The sequence below is a fragment of the Bombus pyrosoma genome, linkage group LG15, assembly GCF_014825855.1.
Source record: "Bombus pyrosoma isolate SC7728 linkage group LG15, ASM1482585v1, whole genome shotgun sequence".
Taxonomy (NCBI): domain Eukaryota; kingdom Metazoa; phylum Arthropoda; class Insecta; order Hymenoptera; family Apidae; genus Bombus; species Bombus pyrosoma.
The window spans coordinates 447,065-469,637 of NC_057784.1; the positions used below are offsets into that span (position 1 = coordinate 447,065).

At 44.9% G+C, this 22,573-nt stretch overlaps 1 protein-coding gene across 10 annotated transcripts in view; it reads left to right on the top strand.

Moving 5' to 3' along the window:
- The window catches only part of LOC122576008 (CUGBP Elav-like family member 4), a 557,322-nt gene that overhangs the window by 69,866 nt on the left and 464,883 nt on the right, over positions 1 to 22,573 (top strand). The window contains exon 1 of one of the 10 annotated variants that reach the window (XM_043745686.1): positions 8,163 to 8,259. The exons of the other annotated variants lie outside the window; for them this stretch is intronic. The gene's annotated coding sequence lies outside the window, so the exon portion shown is untranslated. Of the gene's footprint in view, positions 1 to 8,162; positions 8,260 to 22,573 lie in introns of those variants that run through there. 10 annotated transcript variants of the gene reach the window in all.

The window sequence follows — 22,573 nt, forward strand, 5'->3', positions numbered from 1 at the left end:
ACGGTTTCGGTATTGTACGTGTTACATCGCGTGTGCCGTGTGCACGCGTTTCTAGCCAGCTCACAAAGACAAATTTCAACAGTAAACACGACTGGATCTGTGCCAACTGTATTTTTTCCCGAAACGTTATCGCGTCGAGCTTATTCGACCAACATTACTTTTCAGGCCGCGATTAATGATTTTCTCGTACGTTCGCGTTAGAATTTCCGACCGGTGTATTTTCAAATATCATCGATCAACGATTAAACGTCGCTGTCCCTAATTTGTTTCTGTGAACGTTTCTATGAATGCGAAAGTTTTCGATTTCAGCTTGAAACATGGTTATAGAAGGTTACTTGGACCCTATTGTAAAACGTAGTCGAAAATAATGAAATGTATTGCCAACAGATGGAAAGTTTAATCTTTCGACTGGATCGTTCGTCGATCAAACGTCGTCTTAGACACACTGTTTAAATATTAATAAAGGAGGATCGTTTTAGCATTTTCAAACGCGAGCGGGTACGTCTAATACAAATGTAACGGCACAGCTAAAAAGGAAAATTTCTTAAACGAACATGTTAATAGAATTTGTAAGTTTCTTCGATCTAGAATATTGATATTCCGAGCGATAAGTTACGCAAGTCGCTTCTCTCTGTTACAATCAGTCAAAATTGGTTCTTAAATCGGTCCATATAAATACGCCGCTCGAAGCTAATTTAATTTTGCAATTTTAGAACCAATATAACTTAATGGCAAGTGTATATTACGTTGCGGGCATGAAATTTGATATCCCGATCTAATTTTAGTAGCGTAAAATATTTCTATACTATACTATATATCGTATTGTAATATAAAAAAAGCTGATGGATAGTTGGAGAATGTTTATCGCGATAAGCGTGCTTCGTAAATCATAACATTTGCCTGGTTGGGTGGAACGATTTTTTCCACGAATATATCATCGCGTCAACAAAAACGAGGAAGATGTGTATTGGGTGATAAAGTTAAGTGCTCCACCCTCTATATTACGCGAAACGTAATGTATCGATATCTATGGCAGGCAGTTTCTTCCTGCACTTTACACAACTTACATTCTATCGTTGGCATGTCGAACGTTATGGCATTTATGTGTTCGGAAAGTATATTTGTAGTTTACGATAGATACGACGTATTATATCAAGTCGGCCATTAACTGCGAACGTTCGATTACGAATCCGTCGTAATTCAAAGGTTCGCGATATCTGTTGCCCACGGACATATTTCAACATCGTCCTCAGCCATGCGGCCTATAATCCCAAAGGATTTGTTGTACACATGTTCGTCCCGTGCAAACTGTCCTCGAAATGTTCGATATCCCCCTATGTATCCACGGTGGGAAGATCAATGTCGCGCGTTTGGTTACGAATGTTGGATGATTTCTGGTCGCACCTGAGGCCATTTGTGAAGTTTGTGTTCGCGGTTCTATTCTAGCGACAGCTCCGATCAGATATCGATCTCCGAACGCGCTCTCGATCCAGAGGCCTCGGTATACAAGCTCGGATATTTCGTATTTTTGATTCTGTCGTCAACCTAGAAAATTTTATGCTCTTCGAGAACACGGACGGAACAGGATCCCACGGTTTTCAGAATCAACGTTGTACCCACCATTTTTCTTCGCCGCCCTGATTTCTTCTTTCAACGAATTTTTGTCGTTTTTGTACCGTACCACGAAACGTAATATTTCCACGGCGCGCGTCTCACAGGCTACCAATCTTCGCAGAAGCAATAATAGCACACCGTCCATCCAACTGTCCATTCGGACCAGTCCTCCTTCGTCTTTCTTTCTCTACGCTATGTCGTCCCTTGTGGCTCATTCTTCATCCGCTATCCTGTCGTAGATACGAAACTCCAAGAAGAACAACCCATCTCTTACACATTTGTCCCTTCTCCTTCATCTTCGCCCTCTGCCGTTCGCGTGTTATTCGCCGTTTTTCTCGTGTTCTGTTTTTGCGTCGATATTTGCCTTAACAAAACGAAATCGCCTCTGCTCGCCGACAAGTGACGGTGGTGCACCGTGTTTGAACTATAGTAATTTGAGGCAGGCTAATGAAAGTGCTACGCAAACACTGTCGCGACGCCCCGACGTCAAAGCTGAAACCTCTGGCCACACTGCTTGCAAGCGCCCACCCTTTTCCTCCTCGTCCTCCTCCCAGTCTGTCATCCTTTTACTTTTTCTTCTTTCGCGACGATACTTTCTCTGCTATTGAAGTTCCTTCTTTCGATCGATGCGCCTACGCGTACACCGAACAACTTCAGCATTTCCCGAAACACTCTGTGTACGCCGGACTTTCACGCGACTGCCGTTAAAGCAAGGATAATTTAATATTCGTGATCGACCAGCTATCCTTCGAAATTAACAGTAGAATATCGTGTCCTTTCTACTATCGTTTCCGAATCGCGTTCCGGTATGGGCGCTAATAATTCGCGTGGCCAGCGGATCACGCAAATATTGAATCAAACTTCTTTTGCATTCACGCGAGAAAAAGCGGAAATTACTTTTTTAACAATTTTGTTGCATTCGTTTCATCCGACGTTGAATACTAATAGAAACGAATACGAAACTCGTGACACGAGCACGCGCGCCAACTTCTCTTTAACACGTTCGCTGCGCGTACGTTTCGTTGTTAGATCCAAGCCGGCATGTACGTATAATTGATGAAACTGGTATAGCAAGATCATCGAATAGGTTAGACTCATTGAAGTTCGCGTTTTGAGAGTTACTTAATTACTTCTTCCTTTGCAGAATAGACTCAATAATATCGTATTATTATCGGAATTGAAACCATTAAGGTTTCTCTTTTCCGCCCGTTGAAACGAGACCGGCTAAATTTCACGAGTATTCGTTTCCTTCTAGCAAATAGAGCTAGATAATTCGAGAATAGTGTGTTAATCCAAGTTGTGGCTCGCCAACATTTTTCTTCATTTTTCCAAGTAGTTGTCCACTCGTTGCCCCAGCGCATACTAGATTACCGTGTTATCCCAGAAAAGCGTTAATCTCGAGGAAAACTTTCTCAGTACTTTTGTTACCCTGCTACTCTACTGCCGGATAACTGTAACTCAATAAGGATGTTAGCCATTTCCGCCTTCTGGAACCGGTTGCGTTAACTTCCGAATAGTTTCTCCCAAGTTTCCAAAGTTGCCAAGTGGTAATTTCCACTAATGCTGCCCTCTGTCCTAACGTGTTGTACTTCTCTATTCAGTAGTTTATAATAGTACCGGCGGTAGTAGTAGTCTTGTTTTCGAAATAGCGAAAGGTCAGATCGTTTTATTCTCATAGATTCGCGAAACTTTATTTCTGGTCTGATTTCTCGCTAGTACGCGAGTCGATGTTTTATTCTCAGATCGCCAATGCTAACCGGCCTCGAATCAACTCGTATCGTTGAAGAGGACCAAAAATATCCCCGCATGCAGATAACAGAACGGTAGGCGCGATTGAACGCGCTCACTGAAACCATATGGCGCTTAGCTCGTTTCTGGTTTACAGAGTGGGTATAAGGTCATGAGGTATCGAGACCAGCTTCTGCTACGGTATCTTCTCGTTTCGTCCGCGCCTAGCGGCAGACCCGTCTTCGCTTCTATATGTTTTTCATATCGCCGTCTCAGGTTCATGATGTCACGACGGTCGCCATTATTTTACTACTTTAACCCATACAAATTTTGTTGTTACGGACAGAAAGAAATAAGCATAGAAAGATGTATTGCACAAAATTCGCTATTAATATTCAATCGATACATCAAGCTTGTAACAAGCGGAAGATTTCCAGTTCGAACAGAGCCTCGATCTTTCTTTTCACCGGTATAAACGTCAATAAATCCCGATTAAATTTCGAGATACGCGTAAGTTCGGCCGTAACTCGTTGGGCAGGCGTGCCGCGATTCCATCGTCAGTCACGAGATACGAGAGATAACGCGTTTCGTTACACGTCAACGATGTAGTTACAGCGGGTTAGTTGTTAAATGTCGTTAAACGTCGTTATGGTCGCAACGATAATTATCATACGTCGGGAACAAAGGACACGCGGGACCTAGGACAGGGTGGCTGCTTGCAGTGTACGTACGCTGTAAAAGACCCGGTCACCCTTCTTTCTCCACTCACCTTCTCGCCGCTCCTTCCACCTTCCTCGTCGTAATTTCGAGACTTCCTACGGGCAGCGGTCGCGGTAGATACCTCATATTAATTCGAGGTGAGCTTTCGAGGCCATTTTAAGTTTTACGATCCGGCCATAAAGATTGTCTTCACTGATAATTACGTAGACGAGGGAAATTGTAAATCGCTATCACATTCGACTCATTGAACCGCCTCTTTCTACAAAACTTTGCTTTCGATATTTCTCCCCCTCTTTTTTCTTTTTACTAGTCACAAAATACCCCAATCCTGTGCTATCGTAAGAAAGCTTTCCTTCGACGTTTGAAATTCTTGACGAAGTAAATTTTCTATTAACTTTTCGCCACGATATGTTACATATGATATCTTTATTTGCGAATATATCGCTACAGTATATTTGCTTATTGCATAAGCATAAATTATACGATATTTTCTATATCTTGTATCGAGTTGTGATACTTTGTAATTGAAAGATAAGCTCGAAGAAAGCAGATTAAGACCAACTTGAAATGTATTTAAAGCTTCTTTTCGGCTAATCCACTCGAATTCTGAATTAATCCTAAAAATGATGCACGGAATTATGTTTATCATTCGATGCATTCGAAGCTATTCTGTCAGGAACGGATCGATCTGCAACGGAATTACGAATTAATACATTTGTGGTGGCGGCGGATGAAATTCGACCGATTATCAGGGATAACTGGCCGAACGATCGTGTTTCGAAGTCCCGAAACATCAGGAATGCTCCATCCTCTCCGCATTTCTATCTCATTCCCATCGACCATTTCCATTAGCTGGAAATGTAATACAGCATTGCGTAACGAGCATACAGTCGCGTTCCTATATTGATACGCGATTCTCTAAACGAGCTCTCTCTCTCTCTCTCTCTTTCTCTCTCTTTTTCCCCATCTCTTTCCATCTCTCGCACTTTTCGCATTTTTCTCTTATCGACGATTTTGATTCGCAGAAATAGAGGCGCGGTATCTCGGAAAAAATCTCGGATTATCCGACTTATCGCGTCGGTTACGTACATTCTCGTACACTATTTTTCTATTGAATCTTCGAACAGAGTTCTCTATTTAGATGTATCTCAGATTCTGTGCAACCAGAACCGAGGAGGCGAAGGTGCCAGAGAAAGCTGACTCTCGTTCCACGATCGTAAACGTAGTTTCGATTCTGAAGGTGGCAATAAAATCTACGAGCAGATGCTTTCGTACAACGTTCCACTGACCATGAAATCTCCCATGAAAGTTGCAACGTAAGTCGCAGGAAGTGGGGAGACACGATGGCATTTGGTCTATATTTCGACTAGATCGTCTGTGTCACCGTCTGTGAATCAGAATAAAGCGATTAAAATTGTTTACGCGCTCTTTGAACGTACTCGTGTGTTTGTATATTTTCAATTGGTATTTTATTTATGAAAACGATGACAGATATCGAGTACGATAAGAATCACGCTATATGCGTATAACTTACTATACCGTTGAAGCTAGAGTTCTCCGCTCTATCTCATCGACGCTAGGTTAATGGAGTTTCCAAGATCTTTCAAAGGGCAATGAAAGGTGAAGGACTGACGATGCTGACACGAGCTACATTTCTTTATCGTCTCTTTAGACGTTCTGACCCTGGGCAAGTGCTTCAAACGACGGAAGGTTAGACAGGTTCTCGAAAATGATGGATGTCTCCTTTTCCTTGGCTCGTTTACGAATCGCTCAAGTTACGATCCGAGAGATTCAACCTCGGTACGTCGAGCCGAATTGATAGTTATTGATAGCTACTCGGACTAGCCTGACTCCGGAGGCAGCTTGATCGATGTCATGCACGATAGAGCATTCTAATTATGGTCAGACTGCCGGCAATTACCCATAATCACCCAAGTCCTATGTCTTCCTCTTCGGTAATTATACGTTCAGCCTTAGCGAGGCCGTATCTATCATTTAAGAAGTTTTTCCCGACTTTGAAGCGACTTTGTGAAACTCGCCAATTAATTAATCGAGCAAATTGAATCGTATCCCTAACGTCACCGACCTCGGATCGGAAATAATCTTTGAAACGTTATTCCGCCGTCTCCGCGAACCGACTACGTACGTCACGTGGTGTCAATCGAAAGTTTCCGTAAAACGAATCAACGTCGGATGGAATCATCGATTTCGAAGTGGCTGTAGCATCGGCAAAAAATGACTCTTTGTTTGGGCGTTATGAGATTTTATGACAACAGAGATTAATTGTTTATCGATCGACGGAGCGATGAACGAAGCGGGTAGGCGGAAGGGTGAGCAGAAAGAACAAAAAATTATTTTGATACAAAAGGCAAACGCGAACGCGAAAGGAAAAAGAATGGCGTTTCCTGTCAATCGGATGAGAACAACCGGGCCCGGTAGTGTGTTTGCCGGCGAAATTACATCTGCATAATAGCCACGTGGTTGGCTATCGATCCATGAGTGGCGTCTCTTCATCGTATCGATGTCGTGCATCTCGAGCACGCACGCACGCATGCATTCGCTCGCTCATGCGCCTGTGAACGCACGCACGTACGCATCAACGAATGCACGTGCAAGAATTAAATTCCGCCCCGTGGTAGGGCGCCAAAATAGTTTTCATCGATTAGAGAAATTCCCCATCATTTGGTTACATCGCGCACAACTGACAATCGGCTGGATTTGCCAACGGATTTACGCGAACGCTATCTATCTATTCGCTGATTTCTACATAGCTGTGAAATTTAATGCAGAAAATCATCTAGTTCGTGCGACAAACGTACTCACGCATACACTTACTTCGGACGTGAACGCGTTCATCGTCCAGAGTGTATCTCTTTTCTAATATTTTTCCGTCATTGAGAATAGATGGGAAATGGCGGAGAGGGGAATAATTCTCGCGGTGCAAGTAATTCGCGGCGTATCTGTTTGGCGAGGTCTAAAGCGCGAACCCTGTCAGCGTAAATTAAATCCCGTGCCCCATGACGGTAGCCGAAAATGATTTTCATTCACCGGAAGAACGTTGCGTCATCCGATGGGAATAACATCAAAGGGTGCAATCCAGCGGGTCCGCTCCGGAGTCCGATTTTGCACCGCGCAAAATCACCATGGAAAATGATGGTCGCGCGGTGGGTGTGCTCTAATCTAATTACATGACCCCCGGACGTTAATAAAGGCTAGCTTGCTTGCTGATCGTTCATCACGCCGCGATTGTTGTATTCATCGGTGATTAGGCGTGACTCGCCAACGAAACAACCGTACGGCTAACGACCCGTGCTCGGCCGTCACGTTGCGAGCTGTCACGCATGCATCTATATGCATATTACGCTGGACGTATTATGCCGTTGTTGGCGCTAATTTCACGAATATGCACAAGTCTCTCCACTTGTCTTACGTGGGATAATTTTTAATTCCAATCGGCTAAAACGTCCAGACCCGTGCCGACTCTTGATTTTCTCGACGATAAGAACAACTGACATTTCCGCGGTGTTATAGTTTTCTCGCTAAAGAGTACCAACTACGAATAAATGAATATTCATATTCTCGTTTAACCCGAATACATTTGTTCGAAATCGCATTCTTTGAAAAACTTTCCTGAATTTTTCATCGAGTTTCTCTCGGGCATCTAAAGTATCTGCGCGAATGCGCGGAACGAATCCTATCGTCTCATTGTTCCTGCAATAACTTTCAACCGTAGTCGTAAACGTGCGTAATGTAATCGCTTTTTTGCACCGAAGCATCCTGCTCTGTTTGCTCGTTGTTCGTCGGTAACGATTTTTCTTCGACGATATATTCGATGACAAACGAATAAAGCTCTCGCGAGCAGACTAGAGATAGTATGCGATCGGAGGAGTACGCAGTCGGCAAAAATTCTTTCGATTTTTTGCATAACGTGAGAAACGGTAAACAAAGCGTAAAACACGGTTCTTCGGCAAGAGGTACACTCAATTTGTCACTGTCCACAGACAGACTAGACGATCATTCCTCGAGGATTGCCGACGCTGAGAAGAAGAGCGATTCGGTATCAAAGGGTTGGCAGAGACGCGAACGCGCAGTAACCTGGCCGTCGGTCGGTCGGTGGATCCATCGGACGATTCGCAATAAACGATTGTACGCGTAATTACGTGTACGATCTACGACCAGGCGGATCCAACACGCTGAGTAAGAATCGTTGAATAATACATGGTGCATTAAAGTCGCATTATCTACACGTATGCGCGTGATTCGCATACACTTGCATAAGTCGTGGAATTTTATTCTCCGTGCTTTCACCGCTAACTCATAGCACACTGGCCGCCTCGTCGGTTTATGGTTGCACGGATTCTTAGATTTATGACTTCTAATTCTATTATCCGCTGAAAACGCGCCGTTAATATATCATTATTTCACGGTTCGACCCTTCTTAATCCACGTCTTTCTTCCCTTCCCGATGGCCATTCGGCGTTCTCGAGCTAGCTCTCGCCAGTGTAGGTGCGCATCTAAATCACTCGCTCCTCTTTCGTTATCATCTTCTTCTATGGAATATGTGCAGAGCGAGGACATGACGACGATGCGTAAAGCACAGAAGCTACGGAAACGACGCGGCGCAATTGGCGAGTTAAGGTGAAGCTTAAGCTTGCTGGCATCGTGCCTTGATAAAATCTCCATAATGACCGTATTCCCTAGAGAATTACCACCGTTGCTTCTGTTCTCCACCATAGCATCTTGAGCGTCAGAGACTGGATGGACTTCTTCGAGGCCGAGAAGATGGTATTCGCCGCTGTTACCCTAATTATGCGAAGTCCAACTTGATACGAGACAAACAACCTCCAAAGCTTTAGAACGGAGGAACATACAGCACCCGCTATGGTTGTACACTTGGTTGTTTGAAATTCAAATCACCAAACAAAGGATGAGACTGAAACGGTGAGAGGGGATGGGGGGGGGAGGCATAGAATAAATTTGTAGTTTTATTAGTTCAATCAGTAATCTTTTAACGATATAGTCTTCGCATCCTAAAATAGATTGTAAATACACAAAATCGAATTGCTTTTAAATAGATTATTTCGCAATTATAATTTATCATCGCGTGTTACAGACACATCGAAGCGCTTCTAAATGGTTGTACGATACCACTTTGATGAATAGTTCCATTAAATTTGCTAATTACTTTATTTAACTTGAAACGCAGAGATGTTATCGGAGGAGAATTACGACTAGAAAATACGTTATGAGGAAGCAATTTCACCGTACAATGCACACTTACGAGTACACGCGCGCGGATACTCAGTGTTAGATTCGTTTCCAAAAGGTGTTACATTTAATTGCTCGCGGAGAAACGGACATGTCCTTTCTCGTTCGCAAAATCATTGATCCGCGGATTATCTCGAAAAAAGAAGTTTCTTCCTTCTAATTGGAGAAAATCTCTGACTCGCCATTTGGAGCTGGCTTTCACTTGGAATATTCTTCGTTGGTTTCTGACGAGAAAGGGGACAACTAGGAGTTCCATTTTTGCTCAACACGTTCCCTCCCCGTGATCTATCATTTTCGCGCAAATAGCCTGCCTTTCCAATTTGCCTTCGATGCAAACGTTAAAATGTCCATACGTGTATGAAATCACCTTGACCGTTGTTACCTTTCCGACGATGGACGAGTGGTAAAGGCGGATGGAAGGAAGACGAGGTGGATTTTCCGGAAAGGACCACCGGAAAAGCAATCGCAGAGTAATCTGCGATGGATGCGATTAATTTCTCCGAACAATAATAGGCGAGAGGCCGTGTTGCTATCTCGGCCGGCGCAGACGATGGCCATTCATGCTAATCCTTGGCCAGAACCGGCGGTACTCCCTATGTGAAAGTTCCTGTCCCTCTCCATTGCCATTCACCTTCTCTCCGTTGCATCCGCCACCGCTTCTTCCTACCTCGCTCCATTTGTACGTCCGCCTCCACCTTCGACTTCCCCGCATCAGCCGGGAGTGGAGCCCAATGATGCCAGACTATCGATCCTTACTTGAAGAGGAGGGTAAGAGGCTTGAACTCGGTATTAGGGCTGCCGAGCGCCAAGGGGAAGTGTCATTCGCCTGGCGTTCCCTAAATCCGTAGGTATGCCGGGCAAGTCTCTCTATGACGATTTTGTCGAAATTAGAAAGCGTATTTCACTCGCTCTCGCTTGAAACACGCTGAATTTTCCTAGCATCCTATTGGACGAGGCGCGTCACGTTCCAAGCTTGCTGTACTCTCGAGGAAATTGTACGCGGAACATTACCTCTAGACAGACAGTGTTCTTTCCGCACGGAAAGATCGATATTCGTTAAATATTATAATCTTGAAATTACCATTTACGATTAATTGCTATTGCTGCTATACGATATTTACCGTCAAACGATATTCTCCCAACGAATACGAAAACATTCATCGAGTGTATTCGGCAATAAACCAATAAATTTAGTTATTCATCGTTAAATGGTATCCGGTTAATTTAAGTTTGTGCTATTTAGTCTCAAATACAAACAAACGAACGGCTGATTACATTTTTGGGCGTTGATTGTTATTAATAAATGCAATATTTCGGATTAAGCGTCAGTATCGTTTATTTATAACATCGATAAAATTTTCATATCCTAATCAAGATATTCCCCTCGTACGGTAACGAACAGAGTTTTCATTCTGCTTTCGAAACTACTACTTAAATCAGAATTACTCTAACCGTTCGTAAATTTGGAAAAGGAGAACAACACTCGGGGCGTTAGAGTAGAGCATTTACGCTTTAGAAAGTTTTGTCTGTGAAATTGATATTCGTTTAAGCATAAACTTACGATCTCGTTAAAAGTCGTAAAAGTTACACGATTCGTTTCTTTTGTGAGTCGCTCGGTCGTTACGAAGTCGCGGAGGAACCACGAATGGCAAACTTGGCTACTTACGTTCAACCTCGCGTATTTCCGCTACTCCGGAATCACCTGAACGCTTTCAGGCTTTCTTGGCTTCCGTTCTTTTCGCACGTTTTGGCATTCGACGCACGCTTGAACGCTCGTGGGCGTTCACACGTTATGAATATCCTCGTCGGACCAATCGCGCGTGCGTTTTCTTCCGCGTGCTTTCATGTTTGCTCGTTTCCAGTTCGGAAATCCTTCTACGTTTTATAGACTCTCGGCGGATGATTTTTCGATTCGTTGAATCGCGCGTTTGTATTTTTAAACGCCTTTCTTCGTTTCCGTGTGCATTAGCATTTTTTCAATTTACGTCACTTCGATATTCGATCGCTTCTACGCCGTTAAAAATTGAAAATATAAAGACCTATTCTCGCCTATATATGTCATTACTTCCACACTGTTAATCTCTTTTAAACCGTTCTTTAATATTGCTTGAATCGCGATAGCGAATGCGTCGATAGAAAACTAATTCTCTCTATGTAAAATATACGTATAAACACGTATTAGCAAACGATGTTTCGACTCTTGCAAATTTTGTGTAGTCGGTTACTTGTTTCACAGGCTAAACCTCGAACCAGTAGTCGTTACGCATAAAAAATGTACTAAAAGTCCATAAATACGCAGTCACGGACTCGTGGAATTTATACAGGAAGGTTAGAATGTTTGTTCTCGTAACGAATACTTCCCGTAGTTTGGAACGCCTTTGACAAGTCTCGCGTTCATCGCATTTGTATAAGAACGTTACCCGTTATTAATTACCTTTGTAATATTAGGAAACGTATGATCCGCTGTAGTAACTACCACCAAGGAATATTTGCACCCGTCGCGTCGCTTTAAAATGGTCTGTAAAGCACGGCATTCGTTCCTGTATAACGGGCTGCAAACAAAGGCCGTGCGTTCCTCTTTCGCAGCTTTAAGCCGACGCTTTCGCCACGATAACATCTCCATTATCTTGGGATCAAGGGCAAAAGCGTTTCCTACTCAACTAAGAATTCCGAACGTTATCCGTTCCAAGCTTTCCTCCAAAGAACCACGATCGTCGTAATAAAAAGTTACGCGATCATGTATCGAATCGTAAGATTATCGCGAGGAGACAGCCTCGTGTTAGCATACGGACCCAGACAAATACGACGGTACGGAATAAAGCGAGACAGTAAGGCGGGGGTGGAATAAAGCGGAGAACGACGAAAAGAGAGACAGAGGAAGGATCAGGATCGGAAACGGAGGCGCGCTTGGTGTGGGTAGGTTCTTGGCACAGCCTCTCCTTTCGGGGTAAGGGTAAGGGTACAGCAGCCATCCATTACGGGCGGCGCATGACACCTCGGGAGATATATCGACTCACCGCATCCTCGAATTGAATCGAATGCCGCCGACAAAAACACCAATGAGCAAAATAGAACATTGTGATCGATGCTTCGGCTGCCGAAATTTATCGGCGAATGAGTTACCGTGGCTGGCACTCGCACGCTACATCGGACCGAGCCACAGCCGGCAACGGCACGTCGCGCGCGCTCCATTCCGCGCTCGATTCCGTCGATCCGTTTCCCCTCCCGACAACAGAACCATTGACGATCGCTCCCGTCACGGTAAATAGTTCATCGAACGCGGCCCAATCTCATTTTTGCCACGATCCTTGACACGCCGGCGCATATTTTGCGTGCTACCGATTTCAAATTAACGATCGAAAGGGCGACGCGCTCTGCTTTCGTCCGACGTCCTGCAGAAAATCCACGCGTATCGTTCGTGTATTTAAATTATTAATTTGTCGTTTAACGAATTTGTATCTATGGAGCGGGGCGACGCAACCGATGGAAAGGAAACGAAATGACGGTATACGATTATAAATAGATGGCAAAAAGAGAAAACGAATTAATGGACGGGAAAGTTTATCGCGGCGTGAAATTCTCGCAACGATCCTTAATGACGAGTGACACAGATTCCAGTGTAATTGCTCTCTGCGATGGCTTAATTGCATCTCCATGTGTTTTTCTCCGCATGAAAACCCTCGGTTTCTTCTTAGGCAGGAGGTGTACCGTTCGCTAAAATCCTTTTACTCGCACATGCTTCTGCTGGCGGTAGGACCGCTGGCGTAATACACGGGATTAGCCGGAACTAACGTACAAACAGAAGTTTCACTTTCAAACAGCGAGACGCAGTGGAGCGGTCGTGACGTGGTACGAGGCTGTTGTCGGAAAGCCGTATTAGCAGCCTTGCGCAAGTGTAAACATCGCATAAATCCGCTATGCACCGCTGCCTTGGCGGCGCGTTGTACTGAAGTAACTCAAGTAACTGTAAATACCCTGGCCGACTTTGTAGATTATCCTGATACCATCGCCGACAGGGGTTGCAGGAATAACTATTCGAATCGTTTCTCTCCTAACCCGACTGGTTTCGGAGGATACGATTAAACGATGGAATTGGAACGCGTTCGGTAAATCGACGAAACGACGTAATTTCTTTGTAATCGGTGGAAAACGGGATTTCACCGAGAATAACCATTTTCGATGCCGTGACGAAAGGAAGCAAAATCTTGAAATCGACGGTCTCCTCGCCCGTCGAGGAGAAATATCAATCGGCAGGAAGTTGAAATTGTAGGACAGAGCGTGGCATTCAATCAACTGCCGACTATTCCGTGGGCGTAATTGAAAATTAAACTGTCTTATCTTTCGTCGCCTACTGGCCGTGGCCTTTTCCTTCTGGTGGATGCAGCATAGTCGCAACTGCCTTTCCGGGCCTCCAAATAACCATTTCCAGGGAGTGAATAGTTAATTTCCTAAAGTTTCAGCTCGGCCGCCTGAATGCCGCATTGATTGGTACTCCAATCAGTTAGGGGTGAGCGTGGATGGCTGGGGGGTGGAGATCGCTCGGGATAGTCTACGAGGTGAGCGAGGATGGAGAGGATGGAGAGGGCGGGGAGGCAGAGGTGTAGGATGAGTCGATGATGGCGGTGGAGGTGATGAAGGGAGTGAAGGATGCACCCTTCTGCGGCGTTGAACCTTCAAGGTACCCCGGTGCAAGGGCTGAGGACGGAGGAGGGCGAAATTGAGTCTCCTAGAGGTGATTATCATTCGAAGTGGATCGGCCAGGGGTAGCGAGCTCATCTCCTTTGCCTCTTTCTATCGTCTTTTTTCTTTTTTTTTTACAACGATCGCCGCCGGACTAGATTGCTTTCATAAAATCCATTTTTAACAGACCCGAGCGTAATCAACATACGTCGTTGTCGCGCCCTCGTGTGACATCGTTGCGATTATCCCTTATCAAGAGCTGGGTAATAATCTTAATAACCTTGGCCAGTGAGATTACGTTCCCGTTTCTATAACGTTAGAGGTCCAGCATCGATTGTCGAATAAATTCCTTTACCTTCCAAGTATGTTCCTCCTTTTTAGGATTTCTTCGCTGCCTATCTCTGTTACGTCGACAACAGGGTGTCCACATATATAGGTAATAGGCGTAGAAGCTTCGATATTTCAGTATCGCATTAGTCGGTGAATGTTAAGGGTCGAAAGGGAATGCTGGACGTGAAAGGAAGTAGCGTTTAGTTGGCAGAGTTCAAAGCGTACCGATCCGTTACTGACCCCTCCCCCCCCACACACACGCGCGCGCGCGCACACACACACACACACACACACACACATACTGAATCCAGGACGTTCCCCAAGACGGTCGTGGAAGCTTTGAATTTCGAAAGAGGGAAGCGGTCGGCTTCTATAACACCGCCACGTTCCTTCGGAAATCTTGACCGGGCATCTTTGCGACAACTTGGTAGGAAGAGTTCTCTTCTTGATCCTGCTTGTTGGGAAAAGAACATGGATAACCGAGGGTGAGAGGGAAGGCAGCAGCTCGCTAGAGGCGCAGTGATTTGAGGAGGGAAATCCATCCAAAGCTTTCCAAGAATGTTGGAGCGATAAACTCCTGTCGGAGCTCGGCGGTATCTCTTGCCGGCAGTAGCAGCTCCAGGAGGCGCAGGGCATCGCGCCAAACCAGTTTTAAATGCGCTCTTAAATTTCACCAACTTGCGACGAGCCGTAAACCATCTCGGTGGCTCTACCAGGTTAGGCTGCTGCTCTTGTCGTATTTGGTTGGCCCAAGTACCCGCAGAGTTCCTGCGATGGGATCTGCCAGCGGATCCTTCGGTCCTACCACCCATCGTCTTATGGATTACGTACTATCCTAATCCAGATACCAGATTCGACCGTTCTTCCCTCCTCTGTCTCCGGTAGCAGTCGATACTCTCTTTGCTTCGCCTGCTTTCGTTCTCCGCGTATTTCACGCGTAGTGTGTTTCCGCTATATACGTATGTTCGACGTTGACGGAAGCTAATGTCATGACAGAAAAGAACCTATTCCGCGTTATTACTCGTTAAGAATTTACTTGACTCGATAACCACTACGTTACCGGCATGAATAATATTTCTTCGACGAGTCGAAGAATTTCGAGATCACGGCGAGCTGTTATCGAACAGCGATGAGCTCGTAGAGCGCGACGCTGTTCAATCACGCGGATTAATTTGTCTCATCTTCTCAAAGATGGGAACGCAGAAGCGCGGGCAAATTTAACAAGGAGGGATACAATCTCGATTTATCGCCGTCGTGAAGCTTGCCGGTTATGAACCGGCGTAATGAAATTCTCCCACGTAAGTATATACACTGTGTACAGGATAGGTCTCGTATGAGAGTGCGGTCTACATCTTAATGCCGCAGGCCCATAACAATAACCACCACGAAACGGGCAAGTAGCCTCAGCGGCAATAACACCGTCTGGATTCTCCGTGCAACACCAGGCACCAATGTACATACATACATATACCGGCCCTCTTGGATATCTCGAGGCAATTACCGACTAAGAGACTGGGGCCTCGTTAAGGTAATAGTGTCCATTATCTCGGAACATAAGGGAAGAAGTAAACCAGACAACGAACGCACGAAACGAAAATAATCAGCGCTCTTTCTAACGAGCGATAACATGTCTCCATCTAACCCGTTCCACTTACATTTGTCCATTCCGTTTCTCACCAATCTTTCCACCGATTGATTCACGAAGTAACGAAGATTTTTACTTATACGTACAACTGATCGTTAAATATTCTCAGCTAAATTATCACGATTAATGTGGTAACAGGATAAAAACAAGCAAACATCTTTGATAAATCGATTATTGAATAAAATATATATCGCGCAATCGTCGAAATAATCGAAAACGTAAGTCCTTGGCTAATGTAAAACATACGGAAAAAGAAAATACGCGGAGAAACGAAGAGAATATTTTGCATCGTTTGCTATTCCCTCCCTTGGCATCGTCTTTGTCCCTTGTCGATATCCCTTGAATTGTCATCGTGCGTTTCTCCTAACGTGTTCAATGGGAACAACAGCTATCATCCAACGTCCGTGGCTAAAGCGATCGTTCACGCATTATCATAATCGCGATTGAACGGAATTCAATGAGGCGGATCGGGCCCTAGATTCTGTTAATGGCACGAGCTCCGTTGTCGTTTAGCCCGAGGCGATGGTAATGCGTTTGCATCGCGATTGGCGTAAAGTCGGGTGTTCGTACTTCGAGACACGGGCTTCGCCGGTATCACATCGTGCGATATGACGTCGTCGGCGTCGTACTTGCATTCGCTGGCCGTTCGTTCTCTCGATCGTTGTATTTTACGGGGCGATCAAGCAACTAACGTCGAATAGATTACGCACGTCGTCTGGAAACGGGGCAGACTGTCGGACGGAGGCGAAGGAGACGGAAGAGACGGAGCAGGTTAAAAGGAATGTCATAATTCGAGAAGATTCATCCTTAGGATTCTCCGCACCCGTCGCGCCGCTCCACAACCTGGCTGCGCTCGCCTTTTATATGAAGTGGATGTGCAACGGCGGAGGCTGGTGCAGAGTAGCGGGGCTGCTACTCGAATTATAGGAGCTCCACGGCCTTCTAAAGGTCTGGGTAATTAAATAGAAGCCACGTTTTTGTAAGAGGGGTAGGATGGTCTGAGCAAGAGAACAAATGAGAGGAACAGATGTAGAGTGAGCTGTTATTCATGAATTTCTTGATTAGCGTGCTTCATTCCGGCAACCGAGAACGTTTTTCCAAGATACGTATCACGCAGAATTAAAATCCCGTGATGCGTTCTATATGGTAGGCATATATTAGGCTCCGAACTGTTTCGTTTATTTGATCTTGTTACAACCGTTACGTCATGTTGGATTTTAACTAACCCGTTAACTACGTAAAAGATCAAAGCCTCGAAATAGCTTGCGGTAGATCGCGACGGTTTTCCTTTTCTAATCTCGGTAGGAATTCCTGTTTGCCTCTGACCGCGATTACGATGTAAAGATCGCCTTTACGAAATCAGTTAACCGAAAGAATTCGAGCGGCACGAGGTCTTTAAAGCCGTTCCTCCTCGTTATCGTTTCATCCCTGGATTCGATCGTGACTGGAGTCGAAAGATAGGAAACACGGGAGGGTGTATAGGTATATATTATATACATATATATATATATATATGTATATATATATACACACATCTAATACGTGTGCGTGTGCACGCACACATAGACGTAACGTAGTACATATTTGAGATATCCGATGTGCTCGGGAAAGTCTCTTTCAGCGAAGGACCCGCTCGTTATGAAAAAGCTGAGAGCAGATGTCGCCTAATGGACACACAGATACAGATATGAACGCAACCTGAAAGAGGGAGTCGAGAAAGCGAAAAGAGAAATAGAGAGAGAGAGAGAGAGAGAGAGAGAGAGAGAGCGGGTGAGCAAATACAGCGAAAGGAGAAGGACCAAGTTCAGCGAGAATCTACATTCGATGCAGTTGTAGCGACTGTTCATGATAGGAAGCGTAAGAAGGAAAGAAAGAACGGATATGCCACGTCGTATCGTACGTGCGAAAGAGACAGAGTTGAGAGAAAGAAGCGTAGAAGCGGACTGAAGAAGGAAAAAAGATCTAGGAAGAGAAGACACCGGCGTAACACTCACCTTTTTTTCCTTCCACGAGTTGAAAATGCTAAGGAAGAAAGACATATCGAGATAAAGAAGAAAAGAGGGGCTGTCAAGGAAAGAGCGAAACAATAAGAAGGGTGCGCGGCGTAAAAGAGGAAGATAAGCAGCAAAAAGGAGAAGAAGAGGGGGCGACTGTTGCTGTTGCGACCGCGGCATTACCTTCGCACCATTAACTCGCAAAACTTTCCGCTTGAATCTTGTTCTCGACTCGGTTCGTCTCTCCTCGTCCCATCGCTGCCTCGCTGCTCGCTGCTCGCTGCTCGTTGCTCGCACTTCACCCTCGGCTACGGTTGCAAGACCAAAAAGATCCCCTATACTTTGCAAGCGCTACCAAACCACTGGACCAACGCCGAACCACCGCCACTCAGAATCGTGTATCTGACTCCATTTGGAAGTTATCAACATAAATACCGGGGCTCTGTAAACGGGCATGGTCGAGCGTGCAAGAGATGGTATGCTTTACGCTCGTTGCCATTAACACCGCGGTGGAACCGCAATCGTGCACGCGGTGGCCAGTTCACGAACACGTTAGCGAGGTCGGACGTAGTCTACGCGTATTCAACTGTTTCAACATCTCCAAATTTTCCCAGCGTCGCCTGCTATATCATGGGAAAAAATAACGTTTATCCAAGTACTCGCATTGCAGTGCCAGCTACGATGGTTGTTCTTTGCGGTAGCTTGTTGCTTGGGGCGTCGCATTTGCCATATTCCTTTATGATTTCTTTTTCTTAAAACGACCCTCGACGGTATCATCAGCTACAAAGGTAAAAGAATGCGACAGCGAGACGAATGCTACAAGTAACAGATTCCATGGATTCGCCGAGGAAAATAATAATCGTGAATCGAAGTACCGAGACGTAATCCAAGGACGCGATCGATATACACGTAGTCTAGTTTTACGATACAGACAGTCCACCGGTTTCAAGATCGTCGTCGTGCTTCGAATAATCCAGAGCCTACCTCTTTGCTCCCTTCGAATACGAGTTTCGAGCAGGCACTTCTTTTTCTCTTTCCCCCTTTTCCCATTTTCTTTCTCTTTCTTCCTCGTTCCATCCTATACCTGTCCCCGCCTCTTTTCCTCTTTCTCGTTCACGGATTTCGATGCCTCCTTTCCTTTTTTCGTACGCAGTTAGGAAGAGCAGGGGCCATGTTTATCCGTTACTCTTCAGTCGATCTCGAAACCTTCCTATCTTCTTTTACCTCCCGCAAGTAGATGACGATCCTTAGAGGGTTGCCAGCTACCCTGGGGTTAATCAACCATATGGAGCGTGATTATATTAGCGGGATTTTATCGAGTTTCCTTATAATGGAGTTATCTGTGTCCGTGGATCCGGGGCTTTTCCAGGTTATTGGTATTTCCACCTCCGAACGGTTGCATATACGCGCCGTTTCGTGATTACGTCTTTCGCTACGGGACAGAAACGCGAATAGAAGAGCGTACCACGAATCGGAGCAGCGGACAATGCATCGATATCTACGATACACGACGAATACTAGTCCACAGACTGCGATATTAGTTTACACGTCAGAAGCAAAAAAAAAAAAAAAAAAAAAAAAAAAAAAAAAAAAAAAAAAAAAAAAAAAAAAAAAAAAAAAAAAAAAAAAAAAAAAAAAAAAAAAAAAAAAAAAAAAAAAAAAAAAAAAAAAAAAAGAAACATATCGTTACTTATTTCGTTTTACGGCTTGCGAAGAACAGGATTCTCGGTAGTATTCCATCCAGCTGTAGTTGAAAATAAATGTCCGAGAGACAGTAGAACTCTCTACGTAATGGCAACAACCAAACGTTCGCCCATTCTATATTCCATTACATGTGTTAGCTTTATAAATTTATTATCGTCACTTATACCATAAGAATGTTACAGAATTTTCTCGGTCTGTTTAGTTTCACGTTACCGAACGGTAGCTTTTTTTATATCCGTTTGGCAGGAGAAAATCGATCTGGCTCGAAAATGGTAGCTCGTCTTTGGTACGCGGTGCAAAATAGCCGGAAGAGGGGAGGGAAGAGAACGGCTGCGAATCAAGAACGTGAGGGACGAGGCAACGAAATTGAAAAATAAGTTTACGTCCGACATATACGTATACCATCGCATTTAGGAGTCATCAAACTTTATTATGTTCGCTGCCGTCATAAAGTTGCTCCCTCGTGTACCTTTGTCAAGAAAGACGAGCCTTTGCAAGGCGACCATATCGTTCGATTCCTACTACGTGTTGTCAGTTTTTGAATACCCTTTCCGGCGATAGGAGAACATGAATCTAATCTTGGAAGGGCGACATTGAATGCTTCCTTGCATTTTTACGTCGATACATTTCATACATTTTTGAGAAACCGACAGCTCTCGATTCTTCTCAACGATATCGCTTTTGCCTCGCGATTCTAATTTTTGACTGCCAAGGTATCCTTACATTTATACTCGAACGTAACACATTCGTACGTTTTACATCGGAATACTCGGTTCATATACGAGATAGAAGTTGATATAGACGTTCGTGGTTTCCATTTGCCTCGTCATTGTCGCCTTTAAGGTAAGAACCTGGAGTTTAACGCTCGGCTCTGTACCGTTAAAAACTATTACGAAACTCTAGTTTGGTATTATTTAGGATATAGCCGGAGAATGTCATGGGACTTTATACCTTTGCTCGCGATAGTGTATCATGCTTCTGAGATGTAATCGCAATGCTTACCTTCGATTATCCGTAATTACAGCAAAAGCGTATAGAAAGTGATTTGTAAAGATGGGCTTAATCGTAGTTCGATCATCGTGATCGAGCTGCTTAATTAGCGGACCACTACGACGATTCTTATCTATTTTGTGTATCTTCTTCGAGGATATTTTGAAACTCGATACCCGGCAACTCGTACGCGATACATAACTGTATATTTGTATCTAGAGTTCCGTTCGCATGCTAGTTAATACCTCGGGGAAGGCTACAAACGGACATCCAGGTTAACTCGTAGAACGATGGCGTATACTGTACGGTTATAGTTTCCGGCATGACTGTGCGAACTGTGAGAGCACACGAGAGCCTCGTGGCGGACCACGAAAACCGAGCGCGAACCTCGATGGTGCACCTACCTGCCGGCCACTCCCAGCTATTATACTATTTCTAATTAATTTACCGACTGGAAATGCTACCTATCTTCGTTTTTCCGTCCTCTACAGATCGCCTCGCGCTCATCCACGACAAGCCCCCAGCTCTTCTGCTTCCAACGTGCACAATGCCTCTCCCCGATTCGCAGCGTACGTAATAAACGGAGACAAGAATACCGTATTTCTCGATACCCGTCTCTCTCGTTCACGGTTGTCGCTCAGGCCGCTACTGCAACGAGAACGGTAGCCAATTAACAATGCGAACATGACACCCGTGCTTTTGACCAGCCTTTACCCGCAACCGAAGCTGCCCGGAGGCTTCGTTGCGTATATTTAAATTCCATTATTCATAATGCATGAGGAGGAGTGAGAGTCTGGAACGATGGGTTGGGTGGTGGCTCTGGTTGGCTGTGCGCTTTTTTCGCTGCGGAAAGTCCCGGTCGAATTAAACAGCCGCCTCGCGGATCTCTGCAGACGCTGTTTTTTGTCTAACCCTTCCCACCAACCATCCGCTTACCCCTGTCAGCTAACCCGGTATGTCACCGAAACGGGCAGGGGAGAGCGGATCAACGCGGTGTTTTGCCGCACCGGTTCCATAGCTCTTCTCCAAAATTTTGTGCTTTACCTGCGCTCTTTTTTCCCTCCATCATTGCACACAGGTAAAACGAGGCGCGCGACATTTTCATGCAGCGGGACGGCGACCTCGGTGCCTCGAAGGCGAATTCAAACGTAGATGTTTATTCTTCGAGGGAAGAACAGGCCTGTTATCCTGCAGTCCGCCCAGATCTGTGCGACGGAACACGGAGCTACCGACGTGGAAACATTGCCTTCCAAAATGCGACATATTTTTGGGAAAAATTATCTTTGTACGTCGAGTTGACGGATGTTAATTTTCTGCGTTACGTATTTACATCGGAATAAAAGGATCGTTCGGTGAACAAAAATGTCACGCACGGACTGGATTTTCCACACATTATGTCGAACGATCTATCGGCGAAGAACGAACGAAAATTTTTCTACGATATTCTTAAAAATTTGTTTTCCTTAATTAAAAGTAATGCTCGCTCCCCGGCCAAGGTAGGTACTTTTCGCGTCTAACGTTATCTACGTTAGAATCGGAGAATTTTCAATAAGGATTTATCCCGTATGAAATGTAATCGTTCCACCGAGGATTACCGCTGTTCAAATACATTCTCGACCTCGTTTCGAGAAAAGTGCTCGGAATACGTAGCCGGATATATAGAAATAGAAGGTGGATCGTTTGTACAATGGGGTTTCCAATCGAAAGTAGACTATGCCATTACGAGGTCGATTATCGGCCAGTTATAGCGAATTCCTCGGGAGAATCTTGGTACGGCGCGCGGAGAGGCGCAAGATCCTTCGTGAACTGCCGAAATAACAGCGTACCGATGGATGTAATGAGAAACCGATAGTATCGTGGCACAGCAGGCGTGAAGGATCATCGTAAATTCAGACCAGGT